General features: G+C 41.7%; 1 long non-coding RNA gene across 1 annotated transcript in view; it reads left to right on the top strand.

Moving 5' to 3' along the window:
• Window positions 1–8,110, top strand: part of LOC131825348 (uncharacterized) — a 57,752-nt gene extending 49,642 nt beyond the window's left edge. The window contains exon 4 of the long non-coding RNA XR_009351220.1: window positions 5,199–8,110. This is a non-coding gene — a long non-coding RNA (uncharacterized LOC131825348). The remainder of the gene's footprint in view (window positions 1–5,198) is intronic.
• The last annotated feature ends 5,228 nt before the right edge of the window (window positions 8,111–13,338 follow it).

The raw sequence follows: 13,338 nt of genomic DNA, 5'->3' as shown, positions 1-13,338 counted from the left end.
GGATGGCTATGTATTTTCCTTTTAGGACTCCCTTTGCCATTTATCATAGGTTTTGGACCGGTGTGTCTTCATTCTCATTGGTTTCCATGAATTGTTTAAGTTCTTTGATTTTCTGGTTGATCCAAACATTCTTGAGCAGGATAGTTTTTAGCTTCCAAGTGTTTGAATTCCAGTTTCAAAGTAGTGTGTTATGAGACTATGCAGGGAATAATCTCAACTTTTGCTATTGGTTGACACGTGATCTGTGACCTAGTATGTGGTCTATTCTGGAGAAAGTTCCATATGCGCTTGAGAAGAAGGAGTTTTCTGTTGTTTTAGGGTGGAATGTTCTGCATATATCTATGAGGTCCATGTGATCCAATGTGTCATTCAAAGTTCTTATTTCCTTGTTGGTTTTCTGCTTAAATGATTCATCTATTGCTGAGAGTGGTGTGTTAAGATCCCCTACTATTAACATATTCTTTTTTTTAAATTAATTTATTTATTTTCAGAATAAGAGTATTCATTATTTTTTCACCACACCCAGTGCTCCATGCAATCCGTGCCTTCTATAATACCCACCACCTGGTACCCCAACCTCCCACCCCCCCCCCCGCCACTTCAAACCCCTCAGATTGTTTTTCAGAGTCCACAGTCTCTCATGATTCACCTCCCCTTCCAATTTCCCCCAATTCCCTTCTCCTCTCTAACTCCCCATGTCCTCCATGCTATTTGTTAGGCTCCACAAATAAGTGAAACCATATGATAATTGACTCTCTCTGCTTGACAGATTTTACTCAGCAGAATCTCTTCCTGTCCCATCCATGATGCTACAAAAGTTGGGTATTCATCCTTTCTGATGGAGGCATAATACTCCATAGTGTATATGGACCACATCTTCCTTATCCATTCGTCCGTTGAAGGGCATCTTGGTTCTTTCCACAGTTTGGCGACCGTGGCCATTGCTGCTAGAAGCATTGGGGTACAGATGGCCCTTCTTTTCACGACATCTGTATCTTTGGGGTAAATACCCAGGAGTGCAATTGCAGGATCATAGGGAAGTTCTATTTTTAATTTCTTGAGGAATCTCCACACTGTTCTCCAAAGAGGCTGCACCAACTTGCATTCCAACCAAAGTGTAAGAGGGTTCCCCTTTCTCCACATCCCCTCCAACACATGTTGTTTCCTGTCTTGTTAATTTTAGCCATTCTAACTGGTGTAAGGTGATAGCTCAATGTGGTTTTAATTTGAATCTCCCTGAGGGCTAGTGATGATGAACACCAAGACAGCATGGTACTGGCATAAAAACAGACACATAGACCAGTGGAACAGAGTAGAGAGCCCAGATATGGACCCTCAACTCTATGGTCAATTAATCTTTGACAAAACAGGAAAAAATATACAGTGGAAAAAAGACAGTCTCTTCAATAAATGGTGCTGGGAAAATTGGACAGCTAAATGTAGAAGAATGAAACTCAACCATTCTCTTACACCGTACACAAAGATAAACTCAAAATGGATTAAAGACCTCAACATAAGACCAGAATCCATCAGAATCCTAGAGGAAAACATAGGCAGTAATCTCTTCGATATCAGCCACAGCAACTTCTTTCAAGATATGTCTCCAAAGTCAAAGGAAACAGAAGAGAAAATAAACTTTTGGGACTTCATCAAAATCAAAAGCTTCTGCACGGCAAAGGTAACAGTCAAAAAAAACAAAGAGGCAACCCACGGAATGGGAGAAGATATTTGCAAATGACAGTACAGACAAAAGATTGATATCCAGGATGTATAATGAACTCCTCAAACTCAACACCCACAAAACAGACAATCATATCAAAAAATGGGCAGAAGATATGAACAGACACTTCTCCAATCAAGACATACATATGACTATCAGACACATGAAAAAGTGTTCATCAATTAACATATTCTTATCTGTATGACTCTTTATTTTGATTAACAGTTGTCTTATGTAGTTGGCTGCTTCCATGTTGGAGGCATAAATATTTACAATTGTTAGATCTTCTTGGTAGTTAGACCCTTTAAGAATGTCCTTCTGTATCTCTGACTTCAGTCTTTAACTTAAAATTTAATTTATTTGATATGACAATTGCTACCCCAGCTTTCTTTTGAGACCCATTGGTATGAAATATGGTTCTCCTTCCCTTCCCTTTCAGTCTGGGTGTATCTTTAGGTTCAAAATACATCTCTTGTAGACAACATACGTATGGGTCCTGTGGAAAGAGTTGAGGTGACATTCAACAGATGAATGGATAAAGAAGATGTGCTCCATATATACAATAGAATATTACTCAGCCATTAGAAAGGATGAATACCCAACTTTTGCATTGACATGGGTGGGATTGGAGGAGATTATGCTGAGTGAAATAAGTCAAGCAGAGAAAGTCATTTATCATATGGTTTCACTTACTTGTGGAAGATAAGGAATAAAATGGAACATATTAGAAGAAGGAAAGAAAAAGTGAATTGGGGCAAATCAGAGGGGGAGACAAACCATGAGAGCCTGTGGACTCTGAGGAACAAACTGAGGCTTTTAGAGGGGAGGTGGGTGAGAGGATGGGTGGGCCTGGTGGTGGGTATTAAGGAGGGCACATATTACATGGAGCACTGGGTGATGTACATAAACAATGAATCATGGAACAGTGCATCAAAAACCAATAAAAATAGAGCTTCCCTATGACCCTGCAATTACACTACTGGGTATTGACCCCAAAGATACAGATGTCGTGAAAAGAAGGGCCACCTGTACCCCAGTGTTTATAGCAGCAATGGCCATGGTCGCCAAACTGTGGAAAGAACCAAGATGCCCTTCAATGGACAACTGGATAAGGAAGATGTGGTCCATATACACTATGGAGTATTATGCCTCCATCAGAAAGGACAAATACCCAACTTTTGTAGCAACATGGACGGGACTGGAAGAGATTCTGCTGAGTGAAATCAGTCAAGCAGAGAGAGTCAATTATCATATGGTTTCACTTATTTGTGAAGCAAAACAAAAAGCATGGAGGACATGGGAAGTTAGAGAGAAGGGAGTTGGGGGAAATTGGAAGTGGAGATAAACCATGAGAGACTGTGGACTCTGAAAAACAATCTGAGGGGTTTAAAGTGGCGGGGGGTGGGAGGTTAGGGGAACCAGGTGGTGGGTATTATAGAAGGCATGGATTGCATGGAGCACTGGGTGTGGTGCAAAAATAATGAATATGCTAAATGAAAAAAAAAAACAGTAATTTATTTTATGGTGAATACATAACACAACATAAATAAATAAACAAGCAAATAAATAAATAAATAAATAAATACGGGGCTTAGGAAGTATGTTTATGAATTGGACCCTGGCTGCCTCTATGATTTCATTTCCAGCCATTCTTTCTCTTCACCACTGACTTTCTTTCTACATGTTTCACGTACAAAGCATGGCAACCTAGGGTTTTCACTCTAGCTGTTTCCTCTGCCTGGCAAACATTCCCATGGGTCAGTCATTTGGCTAACACTCTTGGTCCTTCAATCTTTTCTTAACTTTCACTTCTTCAGAAAGACTTTTGTGACAACCCTATCTAAGTATCTACATTCTTTCTGTCTTCTTACCTTGTTTTCCTTGTCTTAATTATGCAATCCCTGGTTGACCAGATGTCTATGTGATTAGGATTTCCTGATGGTCTTCCCCAGACAGAATGGAAACTGTGTGTGAACAGGGGCTTTGTTTTATTCATGGCTATAACCTTAGCACATGCAACAAGGGTTGACACAAATAAGGAACTCCAGAAAGGATTAAGTAAATGAATGAATGAGGAATGAATGAAGACCTGTTGTTGCAGGATCCACTGTTTTTGCTTAGGGCAACAGCACTGTTTCCAGCTGGTTCTAGTGTTTGATGAAAGAATTGACTAGGGTGACAGGTGATGTGTAAAAGACATCCCACAGTTACAAAAGGTCAGGAATGGTAGATAGCATGGCATGTTTACAAATGTTCCTACACCTTCTCTCTCCCAGGACCAGCATTTTGTATATAAAAGCAACAGTATTGTCCAATTGTATCTCTTGTATGTATATTGTGAGTTTTATTCTGCTCACATATCTTATTCAATGTGATGACAAATTCATCTTCATTTATATCTGGAGGCATACCTCAGTGTCTGCTCTACTCACAGACTTGTTTTCTAAGGACTTCTTTTCATCATCCCCTGCTGAAAGGGTAGGTCCAAAAGGCCATGTTTAGTTCTATTACACCACCATGTTTGCTATACAAGATTGGAGCAGAACTGAACACCTGACCCAGTGTCAACCAATGAGCTTGCTGGTCCATCAGCAAGCTTTGAGTAAATCAGCTTTGGACAGAGGCATAGAGACTCTTTCCAACTGGTGATGGGTGTTGCACCTAACAGACTCAGAGCTGGAGGCTACATCAAGTCCAGTGAAGAGACAACACAGTCAGAGAGAAAAAGAGGTAAGAAACACAGAAGTAGAGAAAGAAGGAAGACCACGGAGCTGCTGAGAAATGGAGAGAATCTTTTTCTGAGAGTTTTCCATTTGCATGGACCAGCTGTAATTTTGGTTCCTCTCTCTGAATGAGATCACTTTCCTATCCTTATAATAACCCACTTTGGGCAACTGACACCTTTGCTCTCCAAAACAGAGCCAGAAATTAACCAGAAAAACACACCTAATGGGAAATGGACCTTTCTGGTTATTCTAATATACATTTCAACAACATTTAATGCACAATCATAGCTACTATAGAGGTTAAAAATGTAGTAAGTGACAAAATTCATTCTCTGGAGAGGATATTAACTTTATTGGGAAAAATACACATGTGACAAACCATGGTTAAGATCTCAAGGAGTGGGGGTGGCTGGGTGGCTCAGGGGGTTAAGCCTCTGCCTTCAGCTCAGGTTATGATCCCAGGGTCCTGGGATTAAGCCTTACATTGGGCTCTTTGCTCAGTGGGGAGCCTGCTTCTCCCCTCTCTCTCTGCCTGCCTCTCTGCTTACTTGTGATCTCTCTCCATCAGATAAATAAATAAATAAATAAATAAATAAATATTTAAATATTAAAAAAAAAATAAAAGATCTCATGGAGTTAAGAGACCTGTGTAGACAATGTTGGGTGAAGGCTTGGTGCCAGTTCTGGAAGGCTAGGTAAGATGCCGGAGGTTTATATTTTGTCGTTGTCTTTTTGTTGTTTTGTTTTCCAAGATAAGATGAATTGGGAAGAAGGTATGAAGCATCTTCAGGGCCATAATACTGTGACATGCATCATTTCTCCAGGTCTGACTTTGGCTGCAACTGGGATGGACAGATCCTGGGCACACTGACAGGGTGCCACCTCAACGGCAGCGACCTTTCATATTTCTGGGCTTTCCTCCTTTAGAGCATCCTCTAAAGCCAGGAGTGCCATGATGCTTCACAGAATTTCCAAGAAATGCAGGGAAGATATATGTTCTGGGCTCATTTCAACTGCTGGGGATTGGGAATCACGTGAAAAATGCCTCGGTCTCCTGTCCTTTAGAAGGACAAGTCATGAACATTCTGGGATGTCTTCAGAAGGTCTCCGACAGAATTGAGTCTTATATCTACATATGTAGCTACAAAATCACTCAACTATTGCTTCCTAAGTTCCAAATAGTCTTTCCATCTCCATCCAGTGCTCCTTTCCTCCCAGGTTACAGATGGGACAACAACGACAATGGCTCTATCTGTTGGGCCTCCGTGATTTTATAGGCACAGTTTTAAGCACTTTACATGAATCAGTTCATTTCTTCTTCACATCAGTCCTGGAAAATAGGTATAATGATTAATTCCATTTTGAAGACAAAGAGCATCAAAGTAAAGGGAGATGGATTGTCTAGACTAGAGTCACAGTTTTCCAGTGGTGGGGTCTGGATCTGAACTCAGTCCAGTCTGACTCATCACAGAAGCCACAATCTTCTCTAGGTGATCCCATTTCCAAGGAACCTAAAGTTGGAATTAATTCTTCCATGGAGGAGTTCATGAGAGAAAAATGGGCTCATGTACATGGAGGTGTATATTCCAGCTCAGCATTTAACTCCAAATATGAGAAGAACAGAGGAAGAAAGTTGACCCCCCACTCAGGCAAAGATGTTCCCCATGAAAACTGATGCTGACCTCTATTTTGAGGTCCAGGGCAGGCTGACTGGGATGCACAGGCTGCGGTGCAGCCTGCCATGCTCAGATGGAGTGGTGGTGGGGTAGCCTGACAGCTCCTTGGGCGAGAGTTCTTGGACTCCGAGGAGCGAAGGGTGCTTCGCCTCCCCCTGAGAGCCTGCAGGGCTCTGGAGCCAGCCTACTCACAGACACGTGAGACTTCCCTCTGGCATGTGTTCTGGTGCCCAGCACTAGTGGAAGGTGTGCGAGGATCTAAAAGCACTCTGGTGATTTTTTGGAACCCCTGGAATGGAAGGTTTGCTTGGTTAAAATCCCGATAAAAGATAAAGACATTTGTGTGGCTCCCAGGCCAGTGCTAATACTTGGACTTGCCGGTGGCGGATTACTTCAAGTAGTGGATTAATCTGAAAAAGGCTTACAGCTTTGCCATGGGCTGTTGGCCCAAGAATGGACTTCTGGACATGAACAAGAGCCTCAGCCTTCAACACATAGGCCGGCCCCACAGCGGCATTGATGACTGCAAGTACATTGCCAACATCATGAAAACACTTGGGTATCAAGGCTTCATCTTCAAGCAGACATCAAAGCCATTCTGATTGGTTGAGGATGGGTTGGGGCAGGACAGGGTAGCTGCTTGGCCCAGCCCAGAACCTTCCTTTCCCTCACCAGAGGGGAAAAGGGAGAGTGGCACAGCTCTATATCCAGAGTGTCCCCCAGCCTGCCCCCTGCCAGGGGCCCAAGCAGGTCATTCCAGAGAGAGATAGGGGTGTTTACAATCCACTGTGATAAAACCTACAGTCACTTTCAGAAGCTCTTGCAGCAGAGGGGATACACTGACATCTTCCATCTCTTACTGCTGCTGGGTTCTAACTCCAGCCTCTGCCTGATCCTCCGTCCTCCTCGCACCTGGGTCTCCTAGAGAGTAAATGAAGTGAAATGACCTATAATGTACTCACCCAGGGCTCTTATTTGGAGTGAGCATGTGTATTTCAAGGCCATAGGGATCCCTTCTCCCGGGCTTCTCCACTTGCTAAGTAACTCACAGAGCAGTACATCCATGGGCTTCTAATGCACTGTATGACGCATATCCCTGGCAACATGTTTGTGGGATGTGGGGCATGGGATGTGGTAGTGGCTCAACTGGAAGTGTGTTGGGAGAATAATCCATTAAAGAGGGGGAAAAATCAATATCACAATTAGGGACCATTTCATCCTATAATGACGCCAGCTGCTAAGGAGGGCCACTGCTACCAGGTGCTGCCTTTAATGGCGTGTGCTGTCTGCTGCTCTCATCAGCCCCTCTGCCTTCCCAGGATGTGATGTCCTCCTCGGACACCAAGGATGTTGAAAATAAGCAGATGCAAGGCCTAAATATCCTGTATTCATCAACAGTACAAGAGAACAATTTATTATGAGGCTAAAAACATCCTTCCCCAATCAGCTAAACTTCATGGACAATGCAGTTTCACTTCCTGGAATATTTTCTCTTTGGTTTTCTTCTTTTCCTCTTCTCCTTTCCCATGGAAAGCATTTAAAGCACCAGGACAGCTGATTTTACCATGTCAAAGAAACACAACATTCCCTGGGAAATTGTGCGTGAGGAATGACTTACATGTAGAAGCCAACCTTTTCGTGTCTGCAGAAGAGTTCAAATTATTACCTTGGTCCTTGATAATCATCGTCTTTCATGATCATTCATTGATTCATTCTAGAAACATGCATTCAGTTCCTATGTATGTTAGTTACATTGTGTTGGGTCACTGAAAAGTTCATTCAAAACATAGATAATTGGCATTTCCCCAAGTAAAAGGCCAACCTCACGATCAATCATGAGCACATCTTCTTAAAGTCACTTAAAACTGAAGTTATTTTAGTTGTATTTGGAACTAAAAGCAATTAAAACAAAAAAAATTTAAGCTTTCAGCAATAGAAATGTTCCCTATTATTTTTAGTATAATTAAAAAATATATATTTCAAAACAAACTGAGGGTTGCTGGGGGGAGGGGGCTTGGGAGAAGGGGGTGGGATTATGGACATTGGGGAGGGTATGTGCTTTGGTGAGTGCTGTGAAGTGTGTAAACCTGGCGATTCACAGACCTGTACCCCTGGGGATAAAAATATATGTTTATAAAAAATAAAAAATATATATATATATATATTTTAAAGTTGGGAAAAAAAATAACAGGATAAGTGGAAGTGGAAATGCAATTTGAGAATTCTGGTTTGATTCTTTGTGTCCCTGACACCTTCCTCTGACATCTGGGACATTCCCACATGTAAATCTGGTGTGGGGCTCTGTGTTCTGTTGGCCGTTTGGCCTTCTTGTTTCCCTAACACCACTCAGATCCCAGGGATGAGCAATCTTTTAAATGTCTCCTGGAGGCTAACCAGCCCAGCCCCTGCCCCCAACATAAGAACACGTTTCTCTTCCTCTCCATCTTATGTCCTCCAGGGAAAAAAAGCACTTAAAAGTCAATCTTTCAGGGGTTCAATCCACATGCCCCTTTCTCATTTTCCAATGCTCAAGAGGAACAAGAAATGCATGCACGGAACATGATGTCAGTGTTCCCTGCTCACAGCCTTTCTTCCTTTTGCCTTTGAGGCTCGTGGGCAGTAGTGCCTGCGTGTCAACTCTCTGACTAGGACCACAGGTGCCCACCTATCCACGATGGTCCCAACCACCTCTTTTCTCTGCCCTCCCCTGAGGAAGACAGTCAGTGGGGTGCGTTATGAAAACAAGGCTACGCTATCACGTATTACCATGGCAACATCAGGGCATCTGCCATGGATGAGGGTGCCAAACTGGAGACATCCCCAATTGTGGATCCGAGCTGCTTTTTCCTGAAGCCTGGTCATCTGCTTGCTATTGCTGTGTGCTGAAAAGGGGCCATCAAGGCCAGGAAGGCTGGATCCATAAATAAATAAGGGTAATTAAATCTAATGCTTGACAAAAAACATACACTCATCACTGAGGTCAGGAAAGCATATCAGTTCTCACATCAGAATTACATTATTGCAAGTGGTATGGTTTGGGTTTTCCCCCTCATAGTTCTCATGCATTAACCATCACTAGAGACAGGATACAGGATGCAGTGATTATCCATTATGGGGCAGGTCCCTGAATCACATTTAGCCTAATAGTTGTTCTTGTGTTTTTGTAGCTGCTTATTCAACTTGTTGCTTTGGGTTCAGTTGTCCTTCCTGCAGAGATCCTGCAAGTAGAGGCACACTTCGATCTTCTGTGTGACGGTAGAGAGTGAGCACGGGTCACCATATGCCAGGCCACTTGTTGGCTAACTTATCTGCACATCTAAGATGGTAATTGTGCCCAAATACACATGGTCTCACATGTCAGGGTTTTAAAATAGCTCTTATTTCAAAGTAGTGTGATCCGTACATATATAGCAGGTTATTCTAGTACTTTATTTTCAGATCTTCTTATCTTTTTTATTTTTTTAATATTTTTTAAAGATTCATTTATTGGACAGAGAGAGACCACAAGTAGGCAGAGAGAGGGGGAAGCAGGCTCCCCACTGAGCAGAGAGCCCGATGCGGGGCTCGATCCCAGGACCCTGAGATCATGACCTGAGCCGAAGGCAGAGGCTTAACCCACTGAGTCACCCAGGCACACCAGATCTTCTTATTTTTTAAATGAAATTCTAGTTAATTTGACTTGATAACCAATAATAACATTTTTTAATAAAAAACCAATAATGACATTTTTTTATAAAAATGTCAACTTGCTGTCCTCCTTCCTCATTCTCCTCCTACCCTGCCTTCTTGAAATCACTGAAAGCTCAAAGAACTCTCTTTTCTAGACATGACTCTAACTGCTCCTGGTGTGGTTGAGTCCAGATCTCTCTCCAGTGCGATGCTTGGGGTGCTTTTTATCAATAGTGTTGCTTTTTTTTTTTTTTTTAAACCACCTAGGACAACTAGTAACCAACAGGAACAACCAACAGGAAGTGCTTGCCTTCAACAGACTCCAAAATTCTGGCTTGTATACAAAATGTCCTAACTTACTAAACTTAAGCTTTAAAAAGTGCTCTGAAGTGCTTCATCCCATGATGTTTGCCTTGGTTTGGCTTAATCATCCTGAATTTATTTTGCCCTCAATCCAAATGAAGCACAATTAACGTCAAGGGAGGAAGGAAGTATTCTCTTTTTTCTCCTTCCCCTCTTCCTCCCCTTCCTCCTCCTCCTCCTTCTTCTTTTAAGATTTTTTTTTTTTTTTAAATTTGACAGAATGAGAGCACAAGCAGGAGGAGCAGCAGGCAGAGGGAGAGGGAGAAGCAGATGCCCTGTTGATTAAGAAGCTCAGGGCACCTGGGTGGCTCAGTGGGTTAAAATTCTGCTTTTAGCTGGGGTCGTGGTCTCAGGGTCCTGGGATTGATCCCCACATTGGGCTCTCTGTTTGGCGGAGAGCCTGTTTCTGCATCTCTGCTTACCTGTGATCTCTCTCTTTCTCTCTCTCTGTCAAATAAATAAATAAAATCTTAAAAAAAAAAAAAGAAGCTCAATGTGGGGTTCAATCCCAGGACCCTGAGGTCATGACCTGAGCCAAAGGCAGATGTTAAACCAACTGAGACATCCAGCTACCCCAGGGAGGTACTCTTCTTGCAAGGTGCAGGGACATGAGCTGTTCAAAAGAGTGTTTAATATTTATTCCCAAGCAGTGCTTGAAGAGCAAGGGGATATGAGTAGTTAATAATATTTTTATCTGGCTGCCAAAAATATATGTGTTTAAAGTATAGAACAGAAAATTTGAGAAGGGAAAAAAATAAAATATAGGAAGAAAAAATCACCTGAAATGAGAGAGCTCCTCTGTCAAAACTTTTGATTTGTCGTTCTACATCCCACACATATTTCCACACTCATACACAAATCCTAGTTACATGTGTTCTTTTTTTTAATCAAAGAAGAGGGTTTTATGATACAAAGGTTTTTGCCCCATGCTTTGCTCTTTACAATATATTTTGAATACTTTCTCCTGAGGACAGTGTAACAGCTCCCTTGTATCTTGTCTTATGAATGGGTCATAATTTGCTTTACTGATGTCCTATTAGAAATGAAGCTCTTTTAGGAATTATGCACATTTCTATCTCATTATTATCTTTGCATTAAATGTCATTATTTCTTTAAAATAAATTTCCATAAATGGAACTGCAAGGTCAAATGTTATGTACATTCTTCAAAGCTGTTAATACCTGCAACTTAGTTGTCTAGAAAAAACAGTACCATTTTGTACTCAAATAAGTGGAGTATCTATTTCTACAGTCTTCTATAGATAAACATGAATAGAATGACATACCATGTGCCAAGAGCTGTTTAAGGGTTTTATATGCATCTTTTCCCACTTAATTCTCACATCACCCTCTAAGGCAGTACAGCTATCATTTGCATTTTACAGATATGTAGGATGAAGCTTATAGAGCATGAGTGAATTTGACCAGAATCCCATAACTCTGGTTTTGACTTGGAAGCCTGACTTTTAGGCACCACTGTATAGCCTGATATATATATGTGCACATTTATTGAGTACCTACTAAGTGCAAGGCACAGTGCTGAGGCACTGCGAGAAGCCTGTACAGGTAAATCTAGCATGATCTTTGCTTCCAGTAACTTCTAATCCAGTCCAGAGAAAAAAATAGATGCATTCAAGAATATAAAATGTAGTTGGGCCAAGTAATAGCAGTAAAAGAATGATATGGGATGTGAAGGAAGGGGAAGTTACAACCAGCTGAGAGAACTTGGAAACACTTTGAAGGGACAGGAATTATTCGAACTGACCTTTAAAGACATGAAAAATTTATATATGTGGGAATGGAGCATGATCCTTTCCAAGTAGAAGGACTGTGTTTGTCATGGAGATGGAGGAACATCCATGGCCACAAAGAAGAAGAGTTTGATAGTAACAAAGGGGGTTGTGGGAAGTGCGATGGGAAGATGTAGTTGGAAGGGAAGTCATGGAAGTCTTTGCTGAATTGAGGAGAATGGATTTGGTCCTGTAAATAGTTGGGAGTGTCACTGGACATTTTTAGGGAAGAGACATGTTATGTGTGCTGAAGGTTACTCTGAGAGTCATTTGAAATGTGATTAGAGCTGAACGACTAGAGATGGCAACCTAAGTGTCAAAAAGAAAATGCATAATCTTTAAATAGAATCAAGATTGGACATTTGATTGAATATAGGGGCCAAAAGAGAAAGAATGTAAGATTTCCCTAAGGTTTTAGCTCTGGGTGACTGGGAGGCCAAGATGTTAATACCAAAAGAAGGACAGACATTAAGAGCAGGGGCTGGCTAGGGAAAAGACAGAATCAAGTTTGGAACTGGTTAAACCTGAAGTAAATAGTGAAGACACCAGTTGAAAATCTGCCCTTGACCTTGGGAGAGGGTTCAAGACTTTGAAAACAGATGTAAGCATTATCTACAGGAAAGGCATAGCCGAAGCCAAGAACTTGTATTTTACTTTTGAAGGAAAAGAAGAGAGAAAAGAGGAGGCCAGTTGAGGCTCTTGCAAACTTTGAAAATGGAAACAAGAAGATAAATATACCAAAAAAAAATGAGGATCAGTAACCATAGATGAGAGAGGATGGGTTAGAGTGTTCTGAGCTTAGGAAACTAAAGAAGAAAAGACGTGCCAGAGCAGGAGCTGGTGAGGAGCAGGAAGCAATGGCTTTGCAAGTTTGGGGAGAAAGTGTCTCAGAGGTTCCCAGGCAAACGATGACAGAAAATAGGTCTTGAGACTTGGCAAGAGTCATGTTGTAGGTGGTTCCTTAGAGTGTCACCTCAGTAGAATGCTAGGGAAGGGGCCCAAGACAGGAAGAGATTTGGATGTCATTTAAAAATGTGGAAACATTGACTGATTTGCGGATGTTGAACCAACCTTGCAGCCCTGGAATAAATCCCACTTGGTCGTGGTGAATAATCTTTTTAATGTACTGTTGAATCCTATTGGCTAGTATTTTGTTGAGTATTTTCGCATCTGTGTTCATCAAGGATATTGGTCTATAGCTCTCTTTTTTGGTGGGATCCTTGTCTGGTTTTGGGATCAAGGTGATGCTGGCCTCATAAAATGAGTTTGGAAGTTTTCCTTCCATTTCTATTTTTTGGAACAGTTTCAGGAGAATAGGAATTAGTTCTTCTTTAAATGTTTGGTAGAATTCCCCCGGGAAGCCGTCTGGCCCTGGGCTTTTGTTTGTTTGGAGAT

Source organism: Mustela lutreola, chromosome 2 (genome assembly GCF_030435805.1).
Source record: "Mustela lutreola isolate mMusLut2 chromosome 2, mMusLut2.pri, whole genome shotgun sequence".
Taxonomy (NCBI): domain Eukaryota; kingdom Metazoa; phylum Chordata; class Mammalia; order Carnivora; family Mustelidae; genus Mustela; species Mustela lutreola.
The sequence above is the reverse complement of the archived record's forward strand: the minus strand, read 5'-3'. Positions and strand labels throughout refer to the sequence as shown.